The sequence below is a fragment of the Zingiber officinale genome, chromosome 9B, assembly GCF_018446385.1.
Source record: "Zingiber officinale cultivar Zhangliang chromosome 9B, Zo_v1.1, whole genome shotgun sequence".
NCBI lineage: Eukaryota > Viridiplantae > Streptophyta > Magnoliopsida > Zingiberales > Zingiberaceae > Zingiber > Zingiber officinale.
The window spans coordinates 109,256,404-109,270,998 of NC_056003.1; the positions used below are offsets into that span (position 1 = coordinate 109,256,404).

A 14,595-nucleotide genomic window follows, 5' to 3' on the forward strand; every position below is an offset into this window, starting at 1 on the left:
CACTCTGTAACTTTACGTCCCAGAATAATATATATATTTTGCTCGACATCAGTTAGTATCATAGTTCATTATGATCCAATGGAGGGTCATTGTAGACGTGGTCATGGTCGTGAAAGGCAAGTTCTCGCTGAGGAATCCTCAAGCCGTGGTTGTAGCACTTAAGATGAGATTCAATATCTACAGAGACAAGTCATAAAGTTATCTCGACATTTAGTGGCACAAGATCATAAGTTCCTTTATTTCCCTTTTGAAATATCCCTAATTTCCAATCGAGAAGAGATTTACAAGCACAAGTTTGGTTTCAAGAAATTTGTGATTAACCACCCCACCACCTACAACTTCAAGAGAACGACGACTTTGCAACACATCTACGCCCCCCTTTCCTTCTACGGCAGTGGAGACAACCATGAGGATGAGAACTTCGACAACATCGAGTACAACCAATTTTACTCTTCTGATCATTCGATCACAGGAGGAGGTGGAGATGACGACAAGATCGAATTATTCAGTGATCCAATTTATGATGATGATGAAGTGGATGAGGTTGTCAATGAAGTTGGTGACAGCATGTTGCAGGTTTCAAGCACTAATGATTTCCATGTTGAAATCGGCGGAAAAGTTGAAAAGAAAGAACCTTCATCCGTAGGTTTTGTTCAAGACAAGGAGAATGAAGTTAAAATACTGCTTGCAAATTTATGGAAAGATGGTATCTTTGGAATCTCACACACTATGGTGACTTCTGCTTCTAAAGTTGCATATGCCTTTGCAGCTTTCAGAGCAGCAACTTGAGCATATTCCATGACAACAAAAGTTTCAATTGATTGTGGAAGTTGTAAGAATATTTATTGTATCTAAAGAAGCTATGCAAAAGCTGCAGTTGAAAACATATCGTCATCCAAAACCCTACAAATTGTCATAGTCGAGCAAAGGGAGCGAAGTAACTATTGATAAGAGGTGCATTTTAACTTTTTCTATTGACAGCAAGTATTACAATCGAGCTTGGTGTGATGTTGTGTCAATGGATGCATGTCATGTATTGTTGAGTTGCCTTGGCAATATGATCGTAGTGTCATTCATGATGGACGGAAGAATACCTACACTCTCAGCATCAAAGGGAGGAACATCGTATTGGCTCCTTGACGAGAAGAACCCCTTCAAATTTGGTAACCAATAACCTTACACTACTTTTTATGTCTAGATTTTTGAACAAGATGAAGCACGAAGACATGATCTATACTTTGCTTCCTTACAAAAGTGATGAAATAGACCTAGACTCGGATCTACTAGCTGAGGTGCAGTAACTTCTATCCGACTTTGCTAATTTAATGTCTGAAGATCTTCCTCCAAGACTTCCTCCTATAAGAGACATTCAATACCAGATTGACCTTGTTCTGGGGTCAAGCTTACCTAACCGACCGACATACCGTCTTAGCCCTAAGAATGCTAAAGAACTATAATGAAAAGTTGTGGAGCTATTGAGATGAGGCTATATTCGTGAGAGTATGAGCCCTTGTGTAGTCCCTGCTCTCCTTATCCCAAAGAAAGACTGTTCGTGGCGCATTGTATTGATAGCAGAATCATCAACAAAATCACGATGAAGTAAAGATATTCGATCCCTGGCTTAGATGACATGTTGGATCAACTTTTCGATTCAAAGATCTTCTCCAAGATTGATCTTAGGAGTGGATACCACCATATTCGAATCAAGTCTGGAGATGAATGGAAAACCGTCTTCAAGACACAACATGGATTGTACGAGTAGATAGTCATACATTTTGGACTATCCAATGCACCCAACACGTTCATGAGATTCATGTATTAGGTCTTACGACCTTTCATGGGAAGATTCGTGGTTGTATACTTTGATGACAACCTTATTTATAGTCTGACATGGGCTTTGCTTGATCACCTCCGCACTATTTTAAGAAGCTAAAGACGGAACACTTAATCATCAACAACAAGAAGTGTTCTTTCTTCATGACCTTAGTTTCGTTTCTTGGATTTATAGTGTCTAGCAATGATGTTCTTGCATATCCTGTAGGTGCAATTCACTAATGGTCTAACTCAGGTTTTTGATGAATGATAAGTGAGTTAAGTTAGATATTGTCGTAGTCTAACCTTGTTATCGAGTGTGCAGAGTTGACTAACCCCAGTCAGGATGTTCGATTCCTGATTGGTTGAAGACTAGATGTGTGATTTCAACAAGTTGGGATGTTTGATTCTTGACAGATTGAAGTCTAGATGTAGGATTTTGGCAAGAATCCGGATGTGTGATTTCTGATTGGAGAAGACCGGATGTGTGATTCTAATAGGTCGGGATGTGCGATTCCCGATTGGAGAAGATCATATGTGTGATTCTGATAAGTTGGGATGTTTGATTCCGGAAGGTAATTGGTAAGTAGAAGTAAGTCACTGGAGGAGAATGACTAAGTGAGGACGCATTCCCGTTCGAAGGGAAATTAGGCGTCAATCCAATTTAGGTCTATCTTGGAAACCTAAATTGAGACCTTGACTAGATCCTGATCTCAGGAAAATAGGATCTAATTACTACTTCTTATTCTTGTACTAACATTGTCCTATAGGTTATTGGACTAACACTTATTGCAGGGCAAAAGAAGCACAAAATGTCTCGAGTAAATAGTATCGGAGGTGCCTTCCATGGTATGGAAGGTGTCTTCTCACTGTTCATGGAAGACACCTTTAGTGTCATGAAAGGCATCTTCCGCAGGATAAAATTTAAATTTCATCACAGATAAGGAGCAGGTGGTTCAGGATCATATTTCTCACATTGGAGGTGTTTTCAAAGCTATGGAAGGTGGCTTCTGTTGGTGTAATCGACCTCCAAGGTTTTAATGTCCGACAAATATGTTTAAATAAGCTTGATCAAGGGAAGTCATAGTCGCAGCTAGGCAAGAGTGAGAAGTTAACCGAGTGACTAGTTCTAACTGCGGTTAGGCAAGGAAAGCCCTAGTTGTGGCTAGGCAAGGGAAATCTTGGTAAATCGTCGAAGCCAGGTGGATTTGATAGGAGGGCCCAATATCGAATCCTTGGTGGGCCAATCTAATACTGAGTCTTGATGAGTGAAGATAGGTGGAGAAAACCCTAGAGGGAGGTAACTCTAGGTTCTGGTGAGTGAAGCCAGATGAAAAAAATCCTAGGGGGAGGTAGCCGTAAGTAACGGGAAGTCTTGGAGGAGTGAACTCCATGCAAGGTTGATCGGATGGTTTCCAATCGATCGCATATGGTTGATCGGACCAACGAATCTTGGTAATTCTAAGTTTAGTTTTACCATATTGTTCTGTATTATTATTATTCCTATTGGCTAATGTAGTGTTACAAGAAAAGCCTTAGTGGATCAGAGATCAGACACTTAGTAGAGAAAGTCCAAACAGGTCTAGAGGACCATGTTTGGTAGGTAGGTTGAGGTAAGCAACTAGAGAAGAGCGACAGTGAGGACGTGTTTCGAGAAGGAACAAACTCTAGGTCACTGATCAAACTGAAAAAACCAGAAAGATTTCCAAGTTGAGATCAAGACAGTCTTACTATTTATTACTCGTGCATCTTACTATTATTTATATATTACTGTGCTAACTCTGTTTTACAGGAGCTTTCGTTCTAATTCTGTTTTGTAGGAACCGAAGTTTATCGATCGACCGAACACCAAGCTCGATTGACCGAACCAAGTTGATTCAAATCAGAGATCAGTCGAAGCAGAGTTTGGTAAAGTGACTAATCGGTTGACTGAATTCATGGATCAGTCAACTGAACCATGCATATGTGGTACAGATCAGATCGATCAGAAGTAGAGAAGGAAGTTAGACCGATCGATAGTCTGAACATAAGGATCGATCGACCGAACGATCACTACATTAATGAAGACTTGATGGCGTATCTCGGCGAATAGGGAAATTACACTGTTCAGTCAACCGAACAAGATGATCGATTGACTAAACAATAAATGCTATTAATGAGGCGAAGATCGGATCTTAGCGAAGAAGGAAAGCACATTGTTCAGTCGATCGATAGAGAGTTCGGTCGACCGAATGGATCAATCAACCGAACAATTTTTCAGCCGACCGATCAATGCCTATAAAAGCAAGCCTCGAGCACCAAGCCGATAGAACTCTCTGAACATCACTCTATCTCATTCTGCTCATGACTCAATTGTTATGCACTGCAACTCTATGTGCAAGCTGCTACACTAAGAAGTGTTGATACGTTTAATCATCTACTCCTTATCAGTATAATTTTATATAGCTTGCATTATACTTAATTTCAATAAGATAGTAGGTTGTTACTATCTTATATTATTCATTGTACAAATTGCTTCTTTCTGAAGGTTTCAGAAAAATGGATTATAGTGAATTGTCCAACGGTGAGATTAATGATCGTGGGTTTTGGAGTGGGAGTCAATGTAGGCTCTGAACTAAGTAATCACTTGAGTCTTTTGTATTTCTTTCTGCTGCCATTTTGATATTTATTTTACGAATTGTTACGAAAAGAAAAGAGTTTTAAAGGAGTGATATTCACCCCCCCCCCCCCCCTTCCTCTATCTCTCCCTCTCGATCCTTCACCTTCCATGCTCAATAAAGGGATATTTCGCCCAAGGCTTCAACAACAACTTTTATACGAGTTTCTACACGCCCAATTGAGTTTCCGACTGCTCTAGCTTGCTGCTGCTACCCTGCTATGACTATACTACATCCGACTACCGCCGAGAAGCCGTCCAAACATCGAGCTAAAAGCAAATTGTCTACAAAAGTGTTTGGTAACCAAATTTAATTTAGTGTACTTACTTTCAGTAAATGAAAAATGTAGCGCGTTACACTTCTCCGACTCTCTTTATATTTGATTACTCTTCTGACGATTTCGAAAGAAGTTTTAGTGAATTATCTATTGATAGATCCATAAGACCTAGGTCTTGGAGTATGAGTCGTCGAAGGCTCCAAACCAAGTAAAACCAACTGTATCTTTTACTTACTTTTTTGTCTCCAGTTTTTGTATCTAACTTTTTGTTACGTAGTTTGATTGTTTTTAAAAGAAAAAAAAGATAAGATTTTGAAAACCACATGATTCACCCCTCGCATGTGCATCTTGATCCAACAGATCCATCAAAGATAAACACAATCTTAAAGTGGCTGTAGCTAAAAACCATTTACGACGTCCAAAGTTTTCATGAATTGGCCTCTTTCTACCGCTGATTCATCCAGAATTTTAGCACCTTAATTGCTCCTATCACTGAATGTATCAAGGGGTACGAGTTCTAGTGGGCTGAAGCGTCTACGACTGTTTTTCAACTGGTGAAACAAAAGATGACCGAAGCACCTATTCTAGTACTTTCAGAGTTTGATAAACTATTTGAAGTAAACTGTGACACATCTAGCATTGGCATTGGTGGTTTTCTAAATCAATTCGGACTCCCTATTACCTTCTTTAGCTAGAAACTATCGGTGCTAAGAAAAATTACTCAACCTATGACCTGAAATTATATGATATTGTGCAATCCTTGAAGCATTGGTGTCATTATCTTATGCATAAGGAATTTATCTTATTTACTAATCATGAGTCTTTAAAGTACATCAACGGCCAACACAAGCTGAGTAGTCCACACGCCAAGTGGGTAAACTACTTCCAGGAGTTTACCTTCACGCTGAAGCATCAATCCGGGAGTCTTAATCATGTTACAGATGCTCTAAGCCATTATTCTTCCCTACTTACTATCATGGGCATTAGGGTCTAATCCCTCCTTCGGCAAGATGTTTCAAAGGTAACTAAGGACTTCACAACGATTTTTATTCTGCCCAATGGTTATCTATTTCATGGATTATGATTATGTATTCCAAACTATTCCTTAAGCCAACACATTTAGTGAATTGCATAATGAATGACACTTCAGCCGAGATAAGACATTAGCTCTTATCTCTTCCAACTTCTATTGGCCTAAGCTAACCAGTAACGTAGCTCATTTCATGGATCATTGCTTTGTCTATCAACAATCTAAGTGAACCCTCACCAATATTGATTTTATACTCTCTTACCAATTCCCGAAACCCTTTGTGTTAGGTTGGCATGGATTTCGTATTGGGTTTTGTTGGTGTAATTTTTCCAGGTCAAGGTTGACCAATTTGACAAAAGTTGAGTTGACTCAAACTTAAGTCTTGATATTTGAGTTTTGATATTTGATAATATATGGAGATTGTAGATACAATCATCTGTTTGGTGAGATTGGTCAAGGTTGACCAGTTTGATGTGAGAAGAGTCAAGTAGGTAAAGGTTGATTGGGAAGTCCTAACTAGAGGTTAGGCAAGGGCTAGACCAACAGAATGGTTGACAGAAGAAGAAGAGTCGAGTAAGTCAAGGTTGACGGGATACTTGACTAGAAAGTTCTAGTGAGTGAAGTCAGACATTTGAAAAACCCTAATGAATGAAGCTAGGTAGATGAAAGACATGGTGAGTGAAGTTAGGTAGTGAGAAAGTCCTGGTGAGTGAAGCTAGACAGATGAAAGTCTAAGTTGGTCAATGGTTGATCGGACACTTGGTGATTAGAAGTCCAAGTGGGTCAAGGTTGACCGGACACTTGATATAAGGAGAAAAGTTCAAGTAGATCAAAGGAGTGATCAAACACTTGGCACAAGGAAAAAAGTCCAACTGGGTCAAAGGGTTGATCGAACACTTAGTGAAGAAGTCCTAGCAGGTCAAGGTTGACCAGATGTTAGGCATTAAGGAGTTCCAATAGGCCATGGTTGACCGGATGTTAGGGCAGAGGAACCCTAGACTTAGGTTTAGAAGTTAGGGTTTGGTAATCGATTAGGCTAATCGATTACCATAGCTTAAGTGATTACCCTAATCGCTTAAGCCCGGTAAGCGATCAGCTTGATCGCTTAAGCCAGGAATTCGTGAATGCACAGAAACTTTAGTAAGCGATTAAGTAAGGTTGCTTAATCGCTTACGGGCTGTGATCGTGCAAACAGAAGCATGCCTAATTGATCAGGCTAGTTGATTAGGCATGTGTAATCGATTAAGCTTCAGAAAAATAGTCGTTATGCAGGCTGTTGACGTGGTAGTCAATTAAGGAGATTCTTAATCGAATAAGGCGCTCGAAGAGCCGAAGAGCCGAAGAAAAAAGGTGGGCGCAAGCACTATTTCAGAAACACTTCTCTTCCACTCTCTTCAACGATTCTTTCCAACTCACCACTAGATTTCTTGAAGACTCAGAGGGAAGTGTTGTTGCATTTCCAAGTTGATCAAGAGGTGGACAAGCAAGAAGGAGCAAGGTAGGGTTTCAATGTTGTAAATCTTATAAGATTTGTTTGTATTAGCTTCTCTTTTTTCTTCTTGATGTATTAGAGTTTTGTACGAGGTTTCTCCACCTCCAGAGTATTTTCGAGGAGTGTCTTAATAGTGGATGTGTGAAAGAGAGTCAGATCCTTGGATTGTCACCTCATTTGAGATGGATACCAAGTAAATCCTTGGCGTTAGCGTTTGCTTGAGTGTTTTCCACTATAACAACTTATTGACCAAGTGAACGGAGCTAATCACCCCCTTCTGGCTCCCAAAATGATCCAATAGGTTCACCCCTCACCCAGCGGACCACAGATTCTATTATAGTTGTAGTGGACCGATTCTCCAAGATGGCTCACTATGTGGTGTGCAGAAAAACCATGGAGGTTGTTTGGATTGCTATCCTCTTCTTCAAAGAGATTATACATTTACACGGTATTTCTCAATCTATTATTTCAGATTGTAATACTAAATTTGTCAGTCAATTTTGGAAGATTTTATAGGGAAATCTTTGGATCTTTTTGACGTTGGTGATATGAGTTGGGTTGTATTAACTTGTGATCGTTTCCCTATTGCTGAATACAACAAGTTCAAAGATAGGTAGATTAGATCTTGTGAGATATTAGAAAAATTAATGACAATGTCTATAAGTTATGACTTTCTAGTCATTTTAAAACTTCTGATGTTTTTATTGTAAAACACCTAAGTCATCGTGCTCTGGAGCTAGATACACCCATCCTAAACTTAAGGACGAGTTCTTTTCAACTCCAAGGGAGTGATACAGGAGGGGATCCAAATTGATTTTTTTTTAAAGTAGTTATCCGTTAATTAAATTTAGTTTATTTTGTTTCTTAATTATATTTAATTTTGTCCTAAATTTTAAGGAGTCAAGTCATGTTAGTTAATTTATCCTAAATCTTAGGGAACCAAGTCTTGTTAGTTAATTTATCCTAAATCTTAGGGAATAAGTCTAGTTGGTTATTTTTCCTGTTAGATTTTTTTTAAGAATCTTGAGAGGTATATAAACCTATGTTAGGACAAGTTATTTTGATATTGAATCAATTGATTTCGCTTAAACTATGTTACAACTACATCTCTTTTTCTTTGCATACTTGGTTTCATAGGTTTAAGTTTAATTTAGGTTATTCTTTTGTTTTTTTGTATTATTTCTCTATTTTTTATTAATCTCTTTATAATTTCACATCCCAGAATAATATATATATTCTACTCGAATATCATATCAACTCTTTTATATATAAAGTGATCGTGACCATCGCGTGTATAATATAATACATTGAAATTACATTGACCCTTTATAATGAAATTATATTAATTAAAGCATTTTAGCATTAAAATACTAAAGTAGAGTCATTAGGATAAAGTACTTGACTTTTGAAAATCTGAATTATTTGTGTCTTTGAAAATCTGAATTGTTTGGATTTTCGAGTATCACCCTTACGGCTTCCTTATGAAAAAAATTAATTTAATTTAATATTATACTGATCTTAGTAAAAAAAACTAAGAAAAGAATATTTTTTAATATTGTCGGTCTAAAATATTTATATAAGTTTTTTTTGATCATAGTGTTGTCAATTCTAAGATGTGGGACTAAAGAGAATTATATTTTTTTATATAAAATAATCAGAGAAAATTAATGATGAGACAAATTCATAATAATATGTCGCAGCTCTCGAACTCTAAATCACTGGTTGTTTCGTTTGTGGAATTATTAATAAACCTTAGAATTATTTTTAGTATGAATAAAAAAAAAGATATTAATGTAAATTTATTTTAGATTTTATCAAAATTAATTAGTAAAAAGGGAGGATTTTTAATAAAATAGTAAGATAATCATATCTTTTCTATATTCTTTAGATAAAATTGGTATGATCATGATGGGAAGGCATAATCTAATTGAAAATCTCAAACGGCGTCCGAAAGACGCAATAGCTTTTTAAAAAACAGGACACCTAAAGTTGCAAAATGCACACCTAAAAAATACATCGTATTTTACAAAACAGGGCACGTTTGCTTAGGTGAAAAAAAAACTCCACCCTTTGCCCACATCCTTTTTTTTCGTCCGCTACTAAATTATATAAAAAAAATGATAAATTATAGAATCAAGGTATATTCTATTGCAAAATGCTTAAAAGGTAAGAGAATTTAATCCTAAGAATATATATCTATTAAAAATTAATGTATATTTTATTATAATAAATTTATCACTCTAATATAATTTGCATAGATTACCTGTAGTATAAATGATCACTTATGCTTTTTCTTCTATCCCAAAATAATTTTATCTCCATGTCTTTTTGTTGATCGGACGATCATGATATCTTTAAGATATGTACGATATTCTCTTGATGTGTAAGATATCTTTGAAATATAATTTAATCTGTCCGATTGATACGAGAACATAGGGACAGAAATATTTCGGGATAGAAAATCCAAACTCCACTACGAGTTGGTTGGTCAGATCCATGCATGTTGAATGGCGAGATGGGTCACTAAGCATCATGCACGAGGGAAATAATACTTGCTAATTATATAATCACACACGAGATGGGTGACCGTCGAACTTGAATAGATCGAATAAAGACAGATCGAGTAAAGCGGACTGAGTGGAGGAACATGAAAGCAGATGTGTCCTTTTGTATATTTTATCCTAAACCTTGAATGTAGCAAAAATGACCACTTAGAAATTAAGAGTAAAATAAGGCAGTTAGATTGAAGGAAAAAGGAAAAGCCAGAAAAAGAATTTGTGAGAGGCTCAAGAGTCTCGAGGTTCACTGCTCATGCACGCACATGACCCACCCCGCCACTTTGAGAGATCTTGGAGCTCAAAAAAGATGCTCCCTACCTAGCTACTCCCTAGCCACAGTAATAAAAAATAATTATATTTATTTATATTATACGATTAATTTATAACCGAAGCTTATAAGACACCATCAAGAATCAATAAATATGCCTTTTAAAAATTTCACAGTTCTATTTTTTAAAAAAGTTTTTTACTTTTAATTTTCTTTATAATATTTGTTTCTAGGAATCGATTCCACCCCCACCAGAATATTAATGAATCCGTACATACAATGCATGCAATGTGTGCGTGGGAATGCGCGAGGTGTCAGAAGCAGCTCCAGTGGAACAAAGAAGGAAAGAAGAAAAGAAAGGGGTAGCATTAGCAACCACCCCTTTCTTTAGGTCTGAAGAAATGAAAGATCTTGACCAAAGAGAAAAACAAAGGAAAATCAAAAGATGTGTTGGGAGTTGGAACAGGATCCACAATCCAATCTAATAAGAACACGACCATCATTACCAGATGAAAAATAAAAATTACATTAGTTTTGCTTGTAAAACACAAATTTGTCCGAGAAGAATTTGGTGATAAAGAAGAAAGGGAGGATAGGAGGAGGACGAGGAGGTCCACCCACCCGCAATTAACTCCACGGATCCTGCAATTATTAACCGCCAGAGATAATCCAAAAAAATATCACATCATAATCTGGTCCCGAGAAGAAGGCTCTGAATCCATGGCCATTTAAGACGCAGTAGTGGGGGAACACGCAGGACCTGCAGAAGGGAAATGTAGAGAAAAAACTAATAATGAGAAAAAGAAATCCCACAAAATTTAACATTTCGATAATTGTTCTTGGATTCTTTCTTTCACAAAGATCCAAAATCTGGGAAGGTGGAGGAAATCCTTTCGGATAAGCAGAAACGCTATTGTCAGACATTATTTTCACTGGGCAAGTCTTGTACTTGGCCACATGATACGGACCTCTGAAACATTGATGTTGAGTAGTTTGTTGTCTCATGGGTTTCTCGTGTTTTTTTTTTTTCATTCAGAAAAGAAAATATATAATTTGGGGACTCTGTTGTCGAGGAAAAGGACAGCCATCAGTGTAACAGGATTAAATAAATGACGGTGCAAGGTTTTTTAATGGATCAAAGGCAGTAGGGTTGGTCACCATGGAAGGCTATAACTCTAAGAATTTTTTCTTTATTTAGGTAAATTAGAGATGATGATCACTACGATTAGACCTGTGATGATCTTTATTTTTCATTGACTGTATCACTAAATTTAAAATGCTTTTTGTTGATGCCCAGAAGAAAAAAAAATGCTGAAAGCCTCAAACATAACATGATAGAGAATTAAACAATTCAAATCTAAGAAATCAGATAAGATAATTATTTTTGAACAAGACAAATGCAATTAATCACGCTATATCATGTTGAAAAAACATGCCATGATTCCTATTTCTCGATCCAATAAATGCTGTTGCATATTTCCTACTGAAAAAACATCAACCTGCTTCTCATAAGTTTGAGAAGAACAAAAGACAAGAGAGGAACTAGTTCTAACAGTGATCTCCTTGATGTAAATAAGATGGCAATTATCTCAACTCATAAGATGATAATTAACTAACATAGCAGAGACACTAGATCTGTGATTTTGGAGTTGCTGGGAGGAATGATGATGATACACTTGGTTGCCAGGTTGTTCCACTGCAAATGTTCAGAAACAGTTTGATTTAATAGGAGAGTGTTTTGGATACAAGTTGCTTTCTGTCAATTAATATTATCAAGCTACAGGCAGCCATTGTAGTTGTTGCTCTCTCCATTCCACCCAATCATGCCTGCCTCTTTTGTCACATTTAGTCTGAAAGAAATCTCCCACCTCTGTCTTAAATGTGAAGCATGAGCTCTCACCACTGCAGCAATTATTGTCCATATCCGTTGTTGTTACTCCTCAATTGTCTCCATTTCATTGTCATCCACTGAATCCTGCATCTCTTTCCATGACCTTGTACAAATGTGGTGGTTGCCAAAGACTTGGCCTCTTGCTGGCAATTTCACTCATCCTGACATGGAAGGGTGAAAAGCATGGCCCTTCTTTTTTTAATTATCCATTGAAGATATGACATGGACTCATAGCAGCCAGCATGATGCCATCACCAGTAATTATACTAGTTCCCTTTCCATTTCAATGACCTAATGAATACAATTCTACAGATGGAATTTGGCTCGACCACACAAAGCCATGATATACTATGATGGCCATGTTGACAAGCTACCTTTTCCAACTTTTTTTTTAAAAAAAAAACAAAAGAAGAAAAAGAGTAAAGGAACATGCTTACTTTTCAACCTTTTGTTGATTATTTGAGTAGATAAGGATGGATAAACACTTGCTCCAATTTATAAAATCATGGAAAATAAGAATATTGAACAATCCAATTTCCAAACCTACACGGTAATGCTAGATTTCTTGAAAAGTTAAACAGGCACACAAGTCACAGCCTTTGAATTTTGATTGATGTCAGACGTCCACACCGGATGACAAACCTCCACTGGGAGGGTTCCTTCCCACCTTTTGCCCCAATCAGCTTTGTTTCTTAGCTTTTGGTGGAGGATTCCTTCACCTCCCTATTCCTTTCCTTTTGCTTTCAGCCTTTCACCCATTATGAGACTTTGGATGGGATTCAAAGTTCACACATCTCTCTCAGTAAAAGACAGACACCGGCAGGACATTTATAGAGCTTGTGCCAGCTTAACTTTTCTTCTGGGATGCAGAGAGTGGTCACCTCATTTGGTTGATTCCAGGCACAAGGACAAGTGAAAGCAATGTGATATAGAACTCATGAGGAATGGATGCCCCATGGCTTGTGATATGTTTCCAGGGCCTAAACCCCAAGAGCCCCCCTGCCCTACTCAAAAAGCCTCTGGTCCAATGCCAACATGCAGATTTTTAGGACTCGCTGAGGAGGGGTGATGACAGAGAAATATGATTCACAAAGGAGACAGTCATACTGCTGTGCAGGCCAGGAAGGTAGATGAGCATTTTGACTGCTATCCTTCTCGGAATTAATATTTAAGAAATGATGAAAATACTTGTATAAATGTGTTTCTGAAGTGGTGGAAAATGGCCATCATTCTGCAGCTGCTGTAGGATTAGTGAACAAGTGAAAGGTAGCTGCATGGCTCAGAGTTTTTATTTGTTCTTTGAGTGGATTGCCTTTCGAACATCAAGATATTTTTCAAACAACTGCTTCACCATAATGCATACAGATTCCCCAGACTAAATACCATTACAGCAAATTATAAATTTTCAGAAATTAGTGATGATTCAGCAATGAGGTACTAAGTTCAAACACAACACTGACTTTTCACAATGCGAAAAGAAAGTTTATCAAAGAAAAAGCAAGAAAATAAAATATGATGGTAGGCATTTCTTTATAGGTTCCTTTCGACCCTGTTCCCTAATATTGAAAAGGTTATAGAAGAAACAGGTAGATGTGTACAGATGGAAAGTATGACTTTTCCCTTTTACTTTGGGACATGTGGGTCGATAAATCTTGAAAGTCTCGTGATAAACTTTTCCTTTTTTACCTTGTTCTCGTCTTGGTGATCTCTGTTATGACAAACTACCCTCTGAGACAGGTCGTACGGTGCCCCAACATGGCCGTTGGAATGCTGATATGTTAACATCGTGCTGGTTACCGACAACATAGAGGAAGTATGAGGCACTGAGTGACTCCAAATTGATGGTCATCCAAATACCAGGGGAGTAGAAGGCGAAGGAAAGTAACATGATCACTTTATCGGTAGAAGGTCACTTAACATAGAGCAAATCAAACACAACCTCTGATTTGTTTGGCTTATCACTTTTCTCATTTCGATGCAAAATGTTCTCTGAGAAATGACCTCTTCATTGAATGAGTAAGATTCTGCATGTTGTATCCGTATGAGGATGTTCTTAATAGAATTTCAAGAGGAGCCTCATCCATGATGACATTTATCAAGTGTAGTTTAGATATTATTCATCTTGTTTTTAGTAGAATTATCATTGAAATGATATATAGTGTTTGTTTTGAAAGTATTAAAACTTTTAAAATGTACATATTGGGCTTAATGGTTGTTTGTGGGCTTTTAGCAAAGGCCATAGATTTGCCCACGAACTTTGTAGGTACCTGCGTGGCCTGTGAGTGCTATGGAGGCAGCGGTCGATGAACACGCATGAGAGCCTTACAAGGTCGGCAGCAAACATTGAGAGGTCAAAAGAGCACGAGGGCTTGATCGAGTGTGCATGCCCACAACAACGAGACAAAGATGCGAGGGCAAAGAGGAGAAGGCAATGAGTATATTGCAGCTCTTCTTCTCGATCCTTGAATATGAGTAAACAAATTGGCGAATGCCTTCCAGATCCTCTTCACCCTCTCCTCCCTCCTCCCTCCTCTCTCTTCTCTCCTCTCTCCCTACTAATTTGGAACTAAATTTCTATGGGACCAGCACTAGGGGAGTCGTTAATATAGT

At 37.7% G+C, this 14,595-nt stretch overlaps 1 long non-coding RNA gene across 1 annotated transcript; it reads left to right on the forward strand.

Moving 5' to 3' along the window:
- The first annotated feature begins 12,741 nt into the window (after positions 1–12,741).
- Positions 12,742–14,078, forward strand: LOC122025315. Its single transcript, XR_006123664.1, has 2 exons — positions 12,742–13,111; positions 13,723–14,078. It is a non-coding gene; the product is annotated as an uncharacterized LOC122025315 (long non-coding RNA).
- Positions 14,079–14,595: the final 517 nt, after the last annotated feature.